Here is a 13463-nt window from a genome sequence, read left to right on the forward strand (position 1 = left end):
CCCACATCCTCCCAGAGTTCCAGGAGCTACCTCAATTCGGCCAGTTGCCGCACTCACAAGAGAGATCTCTGTGGCCCAACAGCGAGCAGTACAAGCTGTCCAAGAATACACCCAAGAGATGCCTGCTTTCAACTGCACAGATATTACAAATACTAAAGAATTTGTCATCATGGGGATACATTGGAATGATCAAAATCAGCGTCCTCACCATGTTATTCCAGTAGTGGTCAATGGCAAACCCGTTGAAGGTTTCCTGGATTCTGGGTCCTATATCACATTGGTGGAGCCCCACATTCTCACAGCAGCAGACATTTTACCTGGAAAATCAGCTCACATTCTGCTGGCTGGGGGCACCAGAAGGGAGATACCAGTGGCCCAGGTCACTATGGATGTTGGAAATGGGCCCATTCAGCACATCATGGGAGTCATGGATCAGCTTCCTGCCCCAGTATTGGTGGGGAATGATATGGGGCACATCCATTGCAGTATTACACCCACTGGTCCACAAGGCCAAGCCAGAGCCGCACTGGAGACAACGCACCCTAAGACACTTGGACAGGTAATGACCGACAAATTTGCTACTGACTTAACCACCCAGGATTTTGCTTCAAAGAATATGTTGGCTTCCCAACCCATTGGGCAATATATTGTCATAGCTGTACAACGAGCTGACCAAATAAAACACCCACGCCACGTACCAATATGGGAGTCCAATTTACAGAACTGTAATGTTTATGTTGGAAATCTGGCAACAAAGCTGTATTAGATCAGGCTTTTGGGGTCTATGGGCCTTTGCGTCGGATTTGGGTTGCCCAGAAGCCCCCTGGATTTGCATTTGTAGAGTTTGAGGACCCTCGTGATGCAGCAACTGCGGTTCAGGGCCTGAATGGGAAGAATTTGTGTGGCAGCCATGTCAAAGTTGAATTCTCCATTAGGCAAAGACACAGGAAACGTATCCCTATGTACCAACTGGCACCTGCAACAAGGAACCACAGACTTAATCAGAATTCATCAGGATTTTTAAATTTCTCCCAATCTATGATTCCCAGTGCATCCGGGCCTCACCCTACTGAGGGGAGCCCCATCCACGCACATCCACTGGTGAAGGAGCCATGTGGATGTGTCAAAAACATTGGAGGAATTGATCTGATGTCTTTCTAAAACCTTAAGTCTAAAGGAGTAAAAACATTTTGAAGAAAAGTCTGTACAGACAACAGGACTCAACAACCATCAAGGCTGCATAAAACAATAGGCAGAATTGGCTGGGGAAGATAACAATGAGTTTACAGTAATTACAGACCATAATCCGATGAGCTGGCTACAATGAGTGTCTGGGGACAATGGAAAGTTACTACTGTGGAGCCTTGCTTTACAACAGTATTCTTTTACTATACAGCACAAAGGTGGCAAAGAACATGGCAATGCCTCAGTCCCCACCCAACAGTGGGGGTGCCTTGTGGCATTCCACGGTGGGGGGGGAGACCTAAGCTATGGTCTCAAGCATTTAACAGACTATATCTGTATATAAATCACTCCAGGAGACAATGGGTTAAGGGGGACAGGCTGGTGGTTACCTTGTAGTATGTGCTACAGGTCACATACACCAGCCTGCTTGAACAATGGAAGGCAGGACTCCTGCTACACCCTGGGGGAGTAAAGAGGAAGACCAGCCAATAGAATGATTGCAAGGGGGTGGGGTCTTAAGCCCAGGGGATTTGCAAACTGGACACAGAGGACCTGGGAGAGGCAGTTGTTACAGAGTTGTTGTTGGACATAGTGGCTGCGGTGCTATGTCTGATATTGTAAGTATTGGCTACCCGGGGACAGAGAGATTCCTTTGGATTACTAACTGCACATTGGGGGGTTGGTACTTGGTCCATGTTGGATATTCTGGTGGTCCTATGTGGAATGTGGAACATTACTCCAGTTGAGGAGAATTACCAGCCAGCTACCCGTTGATTTACTCACATCAGGAGAGAGAGTTCCATTTGGCTGTCCTATTGTAATTGTATTGTAGCGCAATAAAATCACTGAAACCAATTGGTGAACATTTGTGGCCTTGTCATACGTGACGTCACACTTACCCTCACTAATATCTATGTGTACCCCAAAGCAACAAAAAGGTATAACGTTTTAAGTATATACTTATAGGTATACTATATAACCCAATTATTTAGTGGTATAGTTAAAGTTACCATAATCTTCGATAGTAGGAAATATAATTTAGTAGTGCATCCAATATTGATATCATTGATTTTCATATGTTGTGAAGTCTCTCGCTTGTATTGCTATGGGATTCTATTGAATGCAATTGATCAAGGGTCGAATGTGATACAAATGTGACATGGCAGGCCATGTATGAATGTGAGTGTGATCAAGTGCATTCAATATGGCTCCTTAGCTATAAAATGGATGTACTGACATTAGCAGGAGAACAAGGAATAGTAGGAGTTAAGGTAATAGACTCATAAACATATAAATATGTTTATTAAGGAGGAAGCTCATATCTTATTCACATAGTTATAATCAAAATACACAGCAATTATACACAGCAATTATTTTCATTTGCATGGTTATTTCCATTTTCATGGTCATTCTCATGGCCATGTCCTGGGCATGTAGCCATTATTATTATTATATATGTCTATGTGTAATGATCTATTACTTTGCTATTGTACCAATATAAAAAGGAGCTCAGCTGAGGGGGCTTCGGGACTTCATCTACAAGCAGACATGTTGTATAGAATAATTGGTCTTGTAAGGACCATTGGCCGATTGATGTGCTCTGGGAGTCGCTGTATTTGATTTGGGCCCGGGGTCCCCCAGCTGATGTTCCTCTCAGAAGTCTGCCAAGGGAAGCTCGGCTTGACGTTGCGTTGTCTTCAATCGGTACTGTATTACTTTTCTTACAATATATTATTCTTCTTTAATGATGATCAATGTGTGTGTGTTTTGTTTCCACCCCTATATTTGATAAGTCTGCTGAGGAAAGTGCTCAGTAAGACGTTTAGTTTGTGATAAGTCTGCCAAGGGAACTTGTAGCAAGACAATAATGTAAAAGGCAATGGCAGATGGTTCATTTTACCTTTGGAACATGTTTTTCAAAAACCATGTTACCTTTGGAACATGGTTTTCGAAAGTTTCTGACATAGCGTGCAGGTAAGTTTAAATGCAATATCTTGATTTCTAAACGAGAAATTTGCCTTCTATAGAAATAATTTAGACTGGGAAGTCCAGTTTTCTTCTTTCAGCTGTTTTTATTCATGGTCTTAATATTTGTATACAGGACTGACTTACTTCTTGTTCTGCATAGTAGAACTGTGTTTGTTGTAGCTCTCCATCTGTTAGAGCAATAATAACACTGGCTGTACAGACACCTGAGATGGGAAGAGTAGCATCATCATTAACAGCATCAAACATTAAAGGAACAGTTCAGGGTGAAAATAAAAACTGTGTAAATAGATAGGCTGTGCAAAATAAAAAATGTTTCTAATATAGTTAGCCAAGATGTAATGTTTAAAGGCTGGAGTGACTAGATGTGTAACATAATAGCCAGAACACTACTTCCTGCTTTTCAGCTCTATAACTCTAAGTTAGTCAGCGACTTGAAGGGGGGCCACATGGTACATATCTGTTCAGTGAGTTTGCAATTGATCCTCAGGATTCAGCTCAGATTCAAAAGCAACAGATATGACCCATGTGCTCCCCTCAAGTCTCTGATTGGTTACTGCCTGGTAACCAGGGTAACCAGTCAGTGTAAACCAAGAGAGCTGAAAAGCAGGAAGTCGTGTTCTGGCTATTATGTTAAACATCCAGTCACTCCAGCCTTTATACATTACATTTTTGCCTAACTAACTATTTTAGAAACATTTTTTATTTTGCACAGCCTATCTATCTATACAATTTTTATTTTTACACTGAACAATTCAGATTAATAACTGTGTTAAGAGAACATATAAAGTTATGTCATTTTAGACAGAGCCACTTTGTTTACAGAGCTTCTTTTGTCTGTCTTTGTTAAAAGAAGGCAGGAAGAAGAACCAGCTCCAGAGGAGCCATCATCACTTTCCAGTGTAGATCACCACAAAACCAAAGACATGATACAGTCTGGGTGGGAATGTGTAGGTAAAAAACTGAAATAACCACTAGGAGCCACGTGGGATGCCTAGATAATAGCTAGCTGATGCTACTGGAACTGGACATTTTGGAACTGTACGTGTCAAAGCAGTGTCCAAGGAGGGGCATCAGCTAGGAGGACAGTTAATCACAGGGGATCTAGAACTGAGTTCAATCAGACATAGAGATGTGTAGAGATATAGTTCAAATTGAATAGGGGGACTGGAATACTTGTTGTTTCCTGGATCTGAGATAACCACTATGACATTAGATTTATTCAAGCAGTTAGGAATTTCAGCGATGGCATAAAAAACCTCACCCTGCGGAACACTAATAACCCCCTGCAAGGGGGTGGTAATCATGAGGCAAGCCACCATCCTGAATGTGCCAGTGATTCTGGACATGAATATCCTACAAGATCCTACAAGAAGTTGATGGGCCATTGCTGGCTAATATAGGGCCCCATACTGGTCCTGTATAGTCAGGTAGTTGTTACCACAGGTATCTCGAGTTGTCTAGCCACAATAGATTCCCATGCCACCTGGCAGATTACCAGTTGTCTAAAAGAGGACAACCTCCATTTCTCCTGGGAGACATGTAGTATTAATTGGCAGTGTAAATATAGTTGTTGCATAGTTTTTTATATTTGTGTCCAGTTATATGTGCTTGCTGTAAACTAATAATGTTTGTTCTGGAAGGAAGGTACTTTCGGTAGAAAAAAGGAGATTACGCAGTCATTTTAGCAGTGCTCATGACACGGATAGCAGATTTTTCTGTCTAGGATAAGTTAGGGCTAAAAAGTCAGTGTGTGGGGCACAAGTTGGCAATGTAACAGAGTAAGACACATTTATTGACCTGTGCTGCTTAACTGTGTTGTAAAATATACATAATCTAAGTTCATCTCCTGAGGTACCTGTTACACATTGGCTAAAGCTCTAAAGTGACAGCATGGTATGGGGCATGCACAACATAAATAAAATGTGTCCCATATAACCTCAGCTTAAAAGGCTGAACAGCCATCTGCCTTTCTTCTGCATTTCCTTATTATGATATAGTTTTCTATACGTTTTACTGAGCTTTCCTTACTGACTAAGTCTATATCATGTATTTTGTTAGCTCACAAACCCTCATAACACAAAAAGTATCTATTTTAAAAGATGTAATGACATCTAGCAGATTTTAAACACATACCTCCATGAGTTTCATGAAAAATCTGTTCATTTGCCTGTAACAGACATGCATGTCAGTAAATGTATTATTTTATATAACTTAATATTTGGTACATTCTGCACAAATCAAGAGAAAGAGAGAACAATTATTTATTCTGTATGTGTGCTATGAGCCTAATTGCTATTAGTGGAAGAGTACCCTCCAAATTCATAATAAAAACATATAGCATATTTGCTTTGTTTACAATCAATAACTTTTGAATAAATATCATGTATGGGAGCACTCTCACTCAAAAACATACAGTATCTGAATGAACAATTAGCAAATACAAGACATTGAGGGGCAGATATATTAGGGGGCGCATTTACTTAGTTCGAGTGAAGGAATAGAATAAAAAAAAGTTTGAATTTCGAATGATTTTTTTTGGCTAGTTCGACCTTCGACTACGACTTCGACCCCCTACGACAAGTAAAACCTACCGAGGTGCAATGTTTGCCTATGGGGAAGGTCCCCATAGACTTTCTAACAATTCTATGGTTATCGATGGATTAAAATCCTTTGAATCGTTCGATTCAAAGGAATTAACCGAACAAATTGCGACTTCGATATTCGAAGGATTTAACTTCGACAGTCGAATATCGAGGGTTAATTAACCCTCGATATTCGAACCTAAGTAAATGTGCCCCTAAGGGTCAAATTGATAATTTGAATTTTCACATTTGTTTTATGGTCAAAACTCTCAAATTTGAATTGTGAATTATCCAAACTCGATTTGAGTTTTAATTTAAATTTCAAGATTTATCATACTCTGGTCTTTTAAGAACTCAAATTCAACTATTTGCCACTTAAAACCTGCCAAGTTCATGTATTAGTCAATGGGAGAGGTCCAGGGACCAATTTGAACATGTTAGTAGCCTTCCTGACATTCAAGTTTTTTTATTGGAGAATGAACTCAAATCGTGTTTAGTCTAATTCGTTTTGAATTTATTTAGAGTTTTCGAGTCAGTAAAATTCGTCCAAGTTTTAGATATTAGATCCGATTTTTTCATAAATAACCCCCAGTCGAATTTCGAGTATATTCAAATCTAATAGTTTAAAAAAAAACTCACATGCTCTGAATATCTGCCGGATCCCCCACTGGCAGAAAAATGCCACTTTTCTACTGATACTGTCTCATCTCTTGCTATTCATTTTACTTGCATCTGCCTGTCAATGCACACACAAAGATTTCAGCTCAAAAGGCTCAAGTGTGCTTTTTTTGGGCAAAAAAATCTACAAAGGATGGGATAAACATATTGTACATACCTCCGGGGAAATCATTAGCTATGGGAGGTGTATTGTTGTTTCAGGCTATCCAAAGTGCATTTCCTGGGGAGTACTGTGATGTGACAAGAGGTGTGCGATTACCTTTGTTACAATTTTTAAATGTTTCCCCATCTTATTTTAAAGCAGTGTTACAGTGCTTTTAACCCAGAGAGTTACCATATACTGTATGTGAGCATAAACTTTAAGCTGTGAGACAGATGAGGATGCTGCACATTGTAGTGCAAAAAAAAAAATAGATACATTTTTGCATCTATATTTACACTAGCGTAGGTCTTACCATTGGCACCTTGAACTCACAACCCAATCCAGATATATTATGCACAAACCTTTTTAAATCCTTCATGCATAAATGTATCGCCTCCAGGAACCTCTGTGCGTAGAATCTGTAAGCCACGTTGTATTGCTTCTCTGCGGAACAATCAAAACATATTAAATATAGAAAAGTGAAAGCAATGCCGAATCAAGCACCCAGATCAACTTGTTTAGATTAACACTAATGTTTATACAGAACAGGTATGGGATGCATTTTCCGGAAACCAGTTATCTATAAATCTCAGAATTATTGAAAGGCCATCTCCCGTAAACTCAATTTTATCCAAATGTTTAAAAACTAGTTCCTTTTTTCTGTAATAATAAAACAGTAGATTGTACTTGATCCAAACTAAGATATATCAAATCCTTACTGGAAGCAAAACCAGCCTACTCAGGTTTATTTAATGTTTACATAACTTTCTAGTAGACTCTATGAAGATCCAATTTTTAAAAAGATCTGTTATCCAGAAAACCACAAGTCCCGAGCAATCTTGATAACAGGTCCCATTCCAGTATTATATTCTACATTTGAAGGTATTAGAATATATATGTTTTATGTATGTAATGCTATGATGTCTACAGTATGTCATTGTCACGATGAGCGATCGGCGCTCCCTACCTTACTCCCGGCGCGGCGGATCCAAGATGGCGGCGCCCAGGACTACACGTGGGCGCAAGGACGCCGGCTCCGGCGCGGTGACGTCACACGCTGTGGCGCCAAATTCAAACTTAAAAGGACGCTGGAAACCCGGGTTTGATGCCCGAGTATAGCTCAATATTATATTGTGTTCCTGTGTCTCCCTGCTTGCCTGTTTTTCCTGTTATTGATCTTCTGCCTGTTTCCTGACATTTGAACCTTGCTGCCTGCCATCTCGAACCCTTGCCTGGACTTGACCTCTCTATTGGATTTCCCTTGAATTGTACTTTGCCTGGACTCACTGGAAAAGGACTTCCTCCTTGATCCTTACTACACCCCCTGTGGGTGCCGCAGGCCCCCTCTGACATTATACTCGGGCCATGGATCCTACTGAGGAAGCTACGCCTGATGTCGGACGTGCGCTCCGCGGACTGGCATCCCGCATGGAGGAATATGAAGCCCAGCAGTATCGCATAGGGCAGGCTCTCGATACCCTTCTCTCTTGTGTGCCTCCAGCGCCCCTTGCTTCCCAAGCTGCTGTAAATCCTCCCATGGCGGTCGCCTCGTCCAACGCAGGTTTCTCATCTGGTGAGCCTCGTATTCCACCTCCTCCTCGCTTCAGTGGGGACCCACAGGCCTGCAGAGGTTTCGCTACACAGTGCCAGATCCAGTTCGAGTTTCAACCCTTTGTCTCCTGCGGAGACTACTGCCATGAAGGAATATATCTCAGAGAATCTCCAGCGAGGTTTCATTCGTCCTTCCACATCCCCAGCCGGAGCTGGTTTCTTCTTCGTGGAAAAGAAGGACGGTGGTCTCCGCCCCTGTATTGACTATAGGGGTCTCAATAAGATAACTGTCAAGAACAGATACCCCTTACCTCTTATTTCTGAACTTTTCGACCAGCTTAAAGGGGCCAAGGTTTTCTCCAAGTTGGATCTCCGCGGGGCTTACAACCTCATCAGGATCTGAGAGGGTGATGAATGGAAGACAGCTTTCAATACTCGTGATGGGCATTACGAGTACCTCGTGATGCCCTTCGGCCTCTGCAACGCCCCTGCCGTCTTCCAGGAGTTAGTTAATGATGTCTTTCGGGACCTCCTGGGGAAGTCGGTTGTTGTGTATCTGGATGACATCCTCATCTTCTCTCAAGATTTGGAAACCCATCGCTCCCAAGTCAAAGAGGCTCTTTCTCGTCTTGGGGAGAATTCCCTCTTCGCCAAGCTGGAGAAGTGTACCTTCGAAGTTCCTAAGATCTCCTTCCTTGGCTACATCATTTCGTCTGAGGGCTTCGAGATGGATCCTGCCAAGGTATCAGCTATCCAGAAATGGCCACTCCCCCAGAGTACCAAGGCGATCCAGAGGTTCATAGGCTTTGCGAACTATTACCGCCAATTCATTAAAGGCTTTTATTCCCGCATTGCTCCTATCCTCTCCCTCATCCGCAAAGGAGGGAAGCCCAATTGTTGGCCTCCTGTGGCTCTTGAAGCCTTTCAGTCCCTGAAGGATGCCTTCATTTCTGCCTCAGTTCTTCGGCACCCTGAGCCTCACCTACCCTTCTTCATTGAAGTTGACGCCTCTGATGTCGGGGCAGGTGCTATCCTTTCCCAGAGACATTCTGCAGATGGTAAGCTCCATCCGTGTGCATACTTCTCCAAGAAGTTTTCCTCCGCCGAGCAGAATTACGACATTGGGAATCGTGAGCTTCTGGCTATCAAACTCGCCGTCGTGGAATGGCGTCATCTCTTGGAGGGTGCACCTCATCCAGTCACGATTTACACTGACCATAAGAACTTAGAGTTTATACAATCCCTCAAGAGACTAAACCCCTGTCAGACAAGATGGTCTCTCTTCTTCTCTCGTTTCAATTTTGTCCTGACGTATCGTCCTGGGACCAAGAACCGGAAGGCAGATGCCCTGTCTCGAAGTTTCTCCCCAGAGGAACGCCTTCCTATAGAGCAAGATCCTATCATCCCTCCATCCAGGATCATCGCTACTGTATTACCCCAATTCGCTGAACAAATCATGTCTTGCCAGTCTGCCGCTCCTCCAGATACCCCCAGTGGAATGGCGTTTGTGTCCCCTGAGTTACGCCTTCCCATCCTCCAGCAGACTCATAGCTCCAAACAAGCCGGTCACCCTGGTTTAGAAAAGACTCTTGAGCTCCTTCGGCGCCTAGTTTGGTGGCCGACCATCCGCAAGGATGTCAGAGACTTTGTCGCAGCTTGTACTGTTTGTGCCACCACTAAGGCTAGCCACTCTCGACCCTGCGGTCTTCTACAACCACTACCAGTACCCTCTCGTCCATGGACTCATTTGGGTATGGACTTCATTGTGGAGTTGCCGCCCTCTTGTGGGAACACTGTCATTTGGATGGTAATAGACCGCTTCAGCAAGATGGCACACTTCATTCCCTTAAAGAAACTCCCCTCTGCTGTGGAACTGTCTCTTCTCTTCATACAGCATATATTCCGTCTACATGGCTTCCCTGTGGAAATTGTCTCCGATAGGGGATCCCAGTTTGTCTCCAGATTTTGGTGTTCCCTATGTAAGTCTTTGGGGGTTTCTCTTCAGTTCTCCTCTGCCTATCACCCTCAGACCAATGGGGCAGCGGAGCGAGTGAATCAAGCTCTTGAACAATTTCTGAGAAACCATGTTTCCCTCTGCCAAGACGACTGGTCAGATCTACTCCTGTGGGCGGAATTCGCTCACAACAATGCCAATCACTCTTTTACTGGAAGATCTCCTTTCCTGTCTGTATACGGTCAGCATCCTCTAGCCTTTCCTCAGGACTTTCTTCTCTCTGACGTTCCCGCTGCTGAAGATCATGCAGCTCACATGTCTGCCATCTGGACTGCCACTAAGTCTAATTTGGAGAAGAGCTCCCTGGTGCACAAGACCGTTGCTGATCGTAGGAGAAAGCCTTCCCCTCCATACAAGGTTGGTGATAAAGTCTGGCTTTCTTCTAGGAATATCCGCCTGAAGGTTCCATCTCCTAAGCTGGGTCCTAAATTCGTGGGTCCTTTCTCCATCTCTGAGGTGATCAATCCTGTGGCTGTCTGTCTGCAACTACCTCCTGAGATGCGGATTCCCAGCGTGTTCCATGTTTCCTTGTTGAAACCTGTGGTGTCCAATCACTTCTCCTCTGGTCAGTCCCCTCCTTCTGCCATCCTCGTGGACGGCCAGCAAGAGTATGAAGTCGAGAAGATTCTGGATTCTAGACTCTCCAGGGAGTATCTGCGGTAGGGGAATTGGCATATATTGCCTTATTGCATTCGGCTAATGGATGGTTTTTTTTATTCGTCAGAATCCGAATCCAGCTGAAAAAGGCCGAATCCTGGCTGAATCCTGAACCGAACCCTGGATTTGGTTCATCCCTAATCTGAAGTGGTAGGATCATCTGAGATATCATCACCAGATATTTTTCTCTGGTTGCTCCCCTCCTCAAATTAGAGGATAAGAAGGAAGGAGCTACCTCATCTTCGTTCTTGCCGGGTATAAAGAAGAAAGGCATGTTTTTCCTTTTCAAGAGGAGGTCTTGGAATTAATGAAGGCTGAATGGGACATTGTATCCAAAAGATCCCCTACCCCGCAAAGGTTTAGCAAGTTGTATCAGTTTCAGGAGGAGGACCTAAAAACCTTTTGTTCAGTCCCCACTGTAGACGCTCCAGTCCTGAACTTGTCCAAAAGCACACTGCTCCCTATAGATGACCAGGATACTCTGAGGGATCCCATGGACAAGAGACTAGAATCAGATCTTAAGAGGGCTTTTTTAAACACAGGAGAGATGATAAAACCGGCTGTAGCCAGGATCTCAGTTGCCAGGGCAATTGTGGTGTGGTTGTCCAACATTGAGATGGCTCTCAAGGAAAACAGGGATAGAGAAGAGATATTGGAAGGCCTGACAGAGTTGAAGTTTGGAGCATCCTTCCTGTTAAACGCTGCAGTGGATCTGGCCCGCTTAGCCTCTAGATCCTTAGCCCTATCTGTCTCAGCAAGGAGAGCCCTCTAGCTCAGATCATGGGAGGCCGATGTGGCTTCAAAGCTGGCTCTGTGTGCCGTGCCTTTCCAAGGGCTGACCCTCTTCTGGAAAAAGCTGGAGGAATGAATTTCCAAAGCCTCCGGGGGTAAGAGTTCAGCACTTCCCCAAAAAAGGAAGTGTAAGTATCCCGAGAAACAATTCCCCAGAGGAAAGGCTCCTTCCAAGACTAGGTCAAGTGGTCCAGGCTATTGGTCCTTTTGGAATTGTACAGAAAACTACAAGTCGTCAGCTTGGAAGGGGGGGAATCTGCGTTCTTCCGTCAGTCAAAAGGCAAGTTCCGGTTCCACCCGCAGGCAGTTCTGAAGGTGGTGGTCCCCAGGTTTCTATAGTGGAAGGAAGGCTTCTTCTCTTTCAAGGTCCGTGGGAGGAATCCACAGACGACAGGTGGATTCATCGCATTGTCAGTCAGGGCTATTCACTGGAGTTTCAGGGAATTCCCCGCCACCATTCTTTTGTCTTTCCTCCATGCCAAACAATGCTGCAAAAAGAAGGGCTCTCAAAGAATGCCAGATTCAGTCAGCAACATGCGATTGTGCCTGTACCCCCTCAGGAATTGGGCAAAGGAGTCTATTCCAACTTCTTCCTGGTCCAGAAGACATTGGGGGTTTGGCGTCCAATATTAGACCTCAATAGAGTAAACAAGTCATGGTACAGCGTTTTCGCATGGAATCACTGAAAACAAAAAAGGGAACAATTTCTCCCAGCGATTGGATGTGTACCCTGGATATCAAGGATGCTTACCATCACATTCCAGTTGCTTTTCAGGACCAGAAATATTTGAGGTTCGCGGTAGGAGACCATCACTGGCAGTTTTGAGTGCTTCCATTTGGTCTTTCAATGGCTCCCAGGGTCTTCTCCAAGGTTATGATAGCACTGGTGGCCCAATTGAGATGGAAAAGAATCCACATTTTCATTACTTAGATGTTCTGATAGTGATGGCATCTTCCAGGGACCAGATGGCATTACATCGGGATCAAGTGATCTTGTTTCTTCGATCCCACAGATGGTGTTTCAACTGGCAAAAGAGCCGGTTGGAACCAACGCAGAAGATAGTATACTTAGGAGCAGTTCTGGATACCATGGACTCAGTCTCGAGACAGAGTTCGAATCACCAAGTCGTCAAAGAGGTATTAGCGGACACAGAAGTGTCTGCGAGTCTCATAATGAGGATGTTGGGGAATATGTCCTCCGCAATAGGCCTTCTCCCATGGGCCTGGTGGAATATTAGAATACCTGAGATGTTTCCTTCAGCAGTGGGATGGCCTCAACAAAGATCAGGTCCTATTTGTCTCACAAATTCTAATCCAGTCCCTGCAGTGGTGGATTTCCCCTCTTACCTTAGGAAAAGATGTGCGGTTGTTTCCAGGGAAATGGAAAATATTGACGATGGATGCCTCAGGAAAAGGTTGGGGTGCTCAGTTCGAGAGTCAGTCAGCACAGGGCGAATGGTCTTTCCCATCTGCAGAAATTCCTTCGTTCTAGAAATCAGGGCAGTGATACAAGCATGCTTCAGAGCAAAAGGGTAAAGATCCGCTCAGACAACACTTCAACTGTGGCCTATGTACCAGGAGCATATCCTTGCTAGAAGAAGTGGAACCCCTTTTTATCTGGGCAGAGAAGTTTGTGACAGACATATCCGCAGTCTACATTCCAGGCAAGTAGAATCAACAGGCAGATTTCCTAAGCAGGAAAATGCTAGACAAGCACGAGTGGGAGTTTCACCCCCAGATTTTCAGACAGATTGTGAACCGTTGGGGCTATCCAATTATCGACCTGATGGCTACTTAGGTGGTTTTTCTCAAGGGGACCCGATCCACAGGTAGCAGCAATGGATGCCCTGCTACAGAAGTGGCCCCAGACTTT

General features: G+C 44.0%; 1 pseudogene; it reads right to left on the minus strand.

The window, feature by feature from the left end:
* Window positions 1–13463, minus strand: part of LOC108697219 — a 131864-nt pseudogene that overhangs the window by 61806 nt on the left and 56595 nt on the right.

This window comes from Xenopus laevis, chromosome 7S (assembly GCF_017654675.1).
Source record: "Xenopus laevis strain J_2021 chromosome 7S, Xenopus_laevis_v10.1, whole genome shotgun sequence".
Classification (NCBI taxonomy): domain Eukaryota; kingdom Metazoa; phylum Chordata; class Amphibia; order Anura; family Pipidae; genus Xenopus; species Xenopus laevis.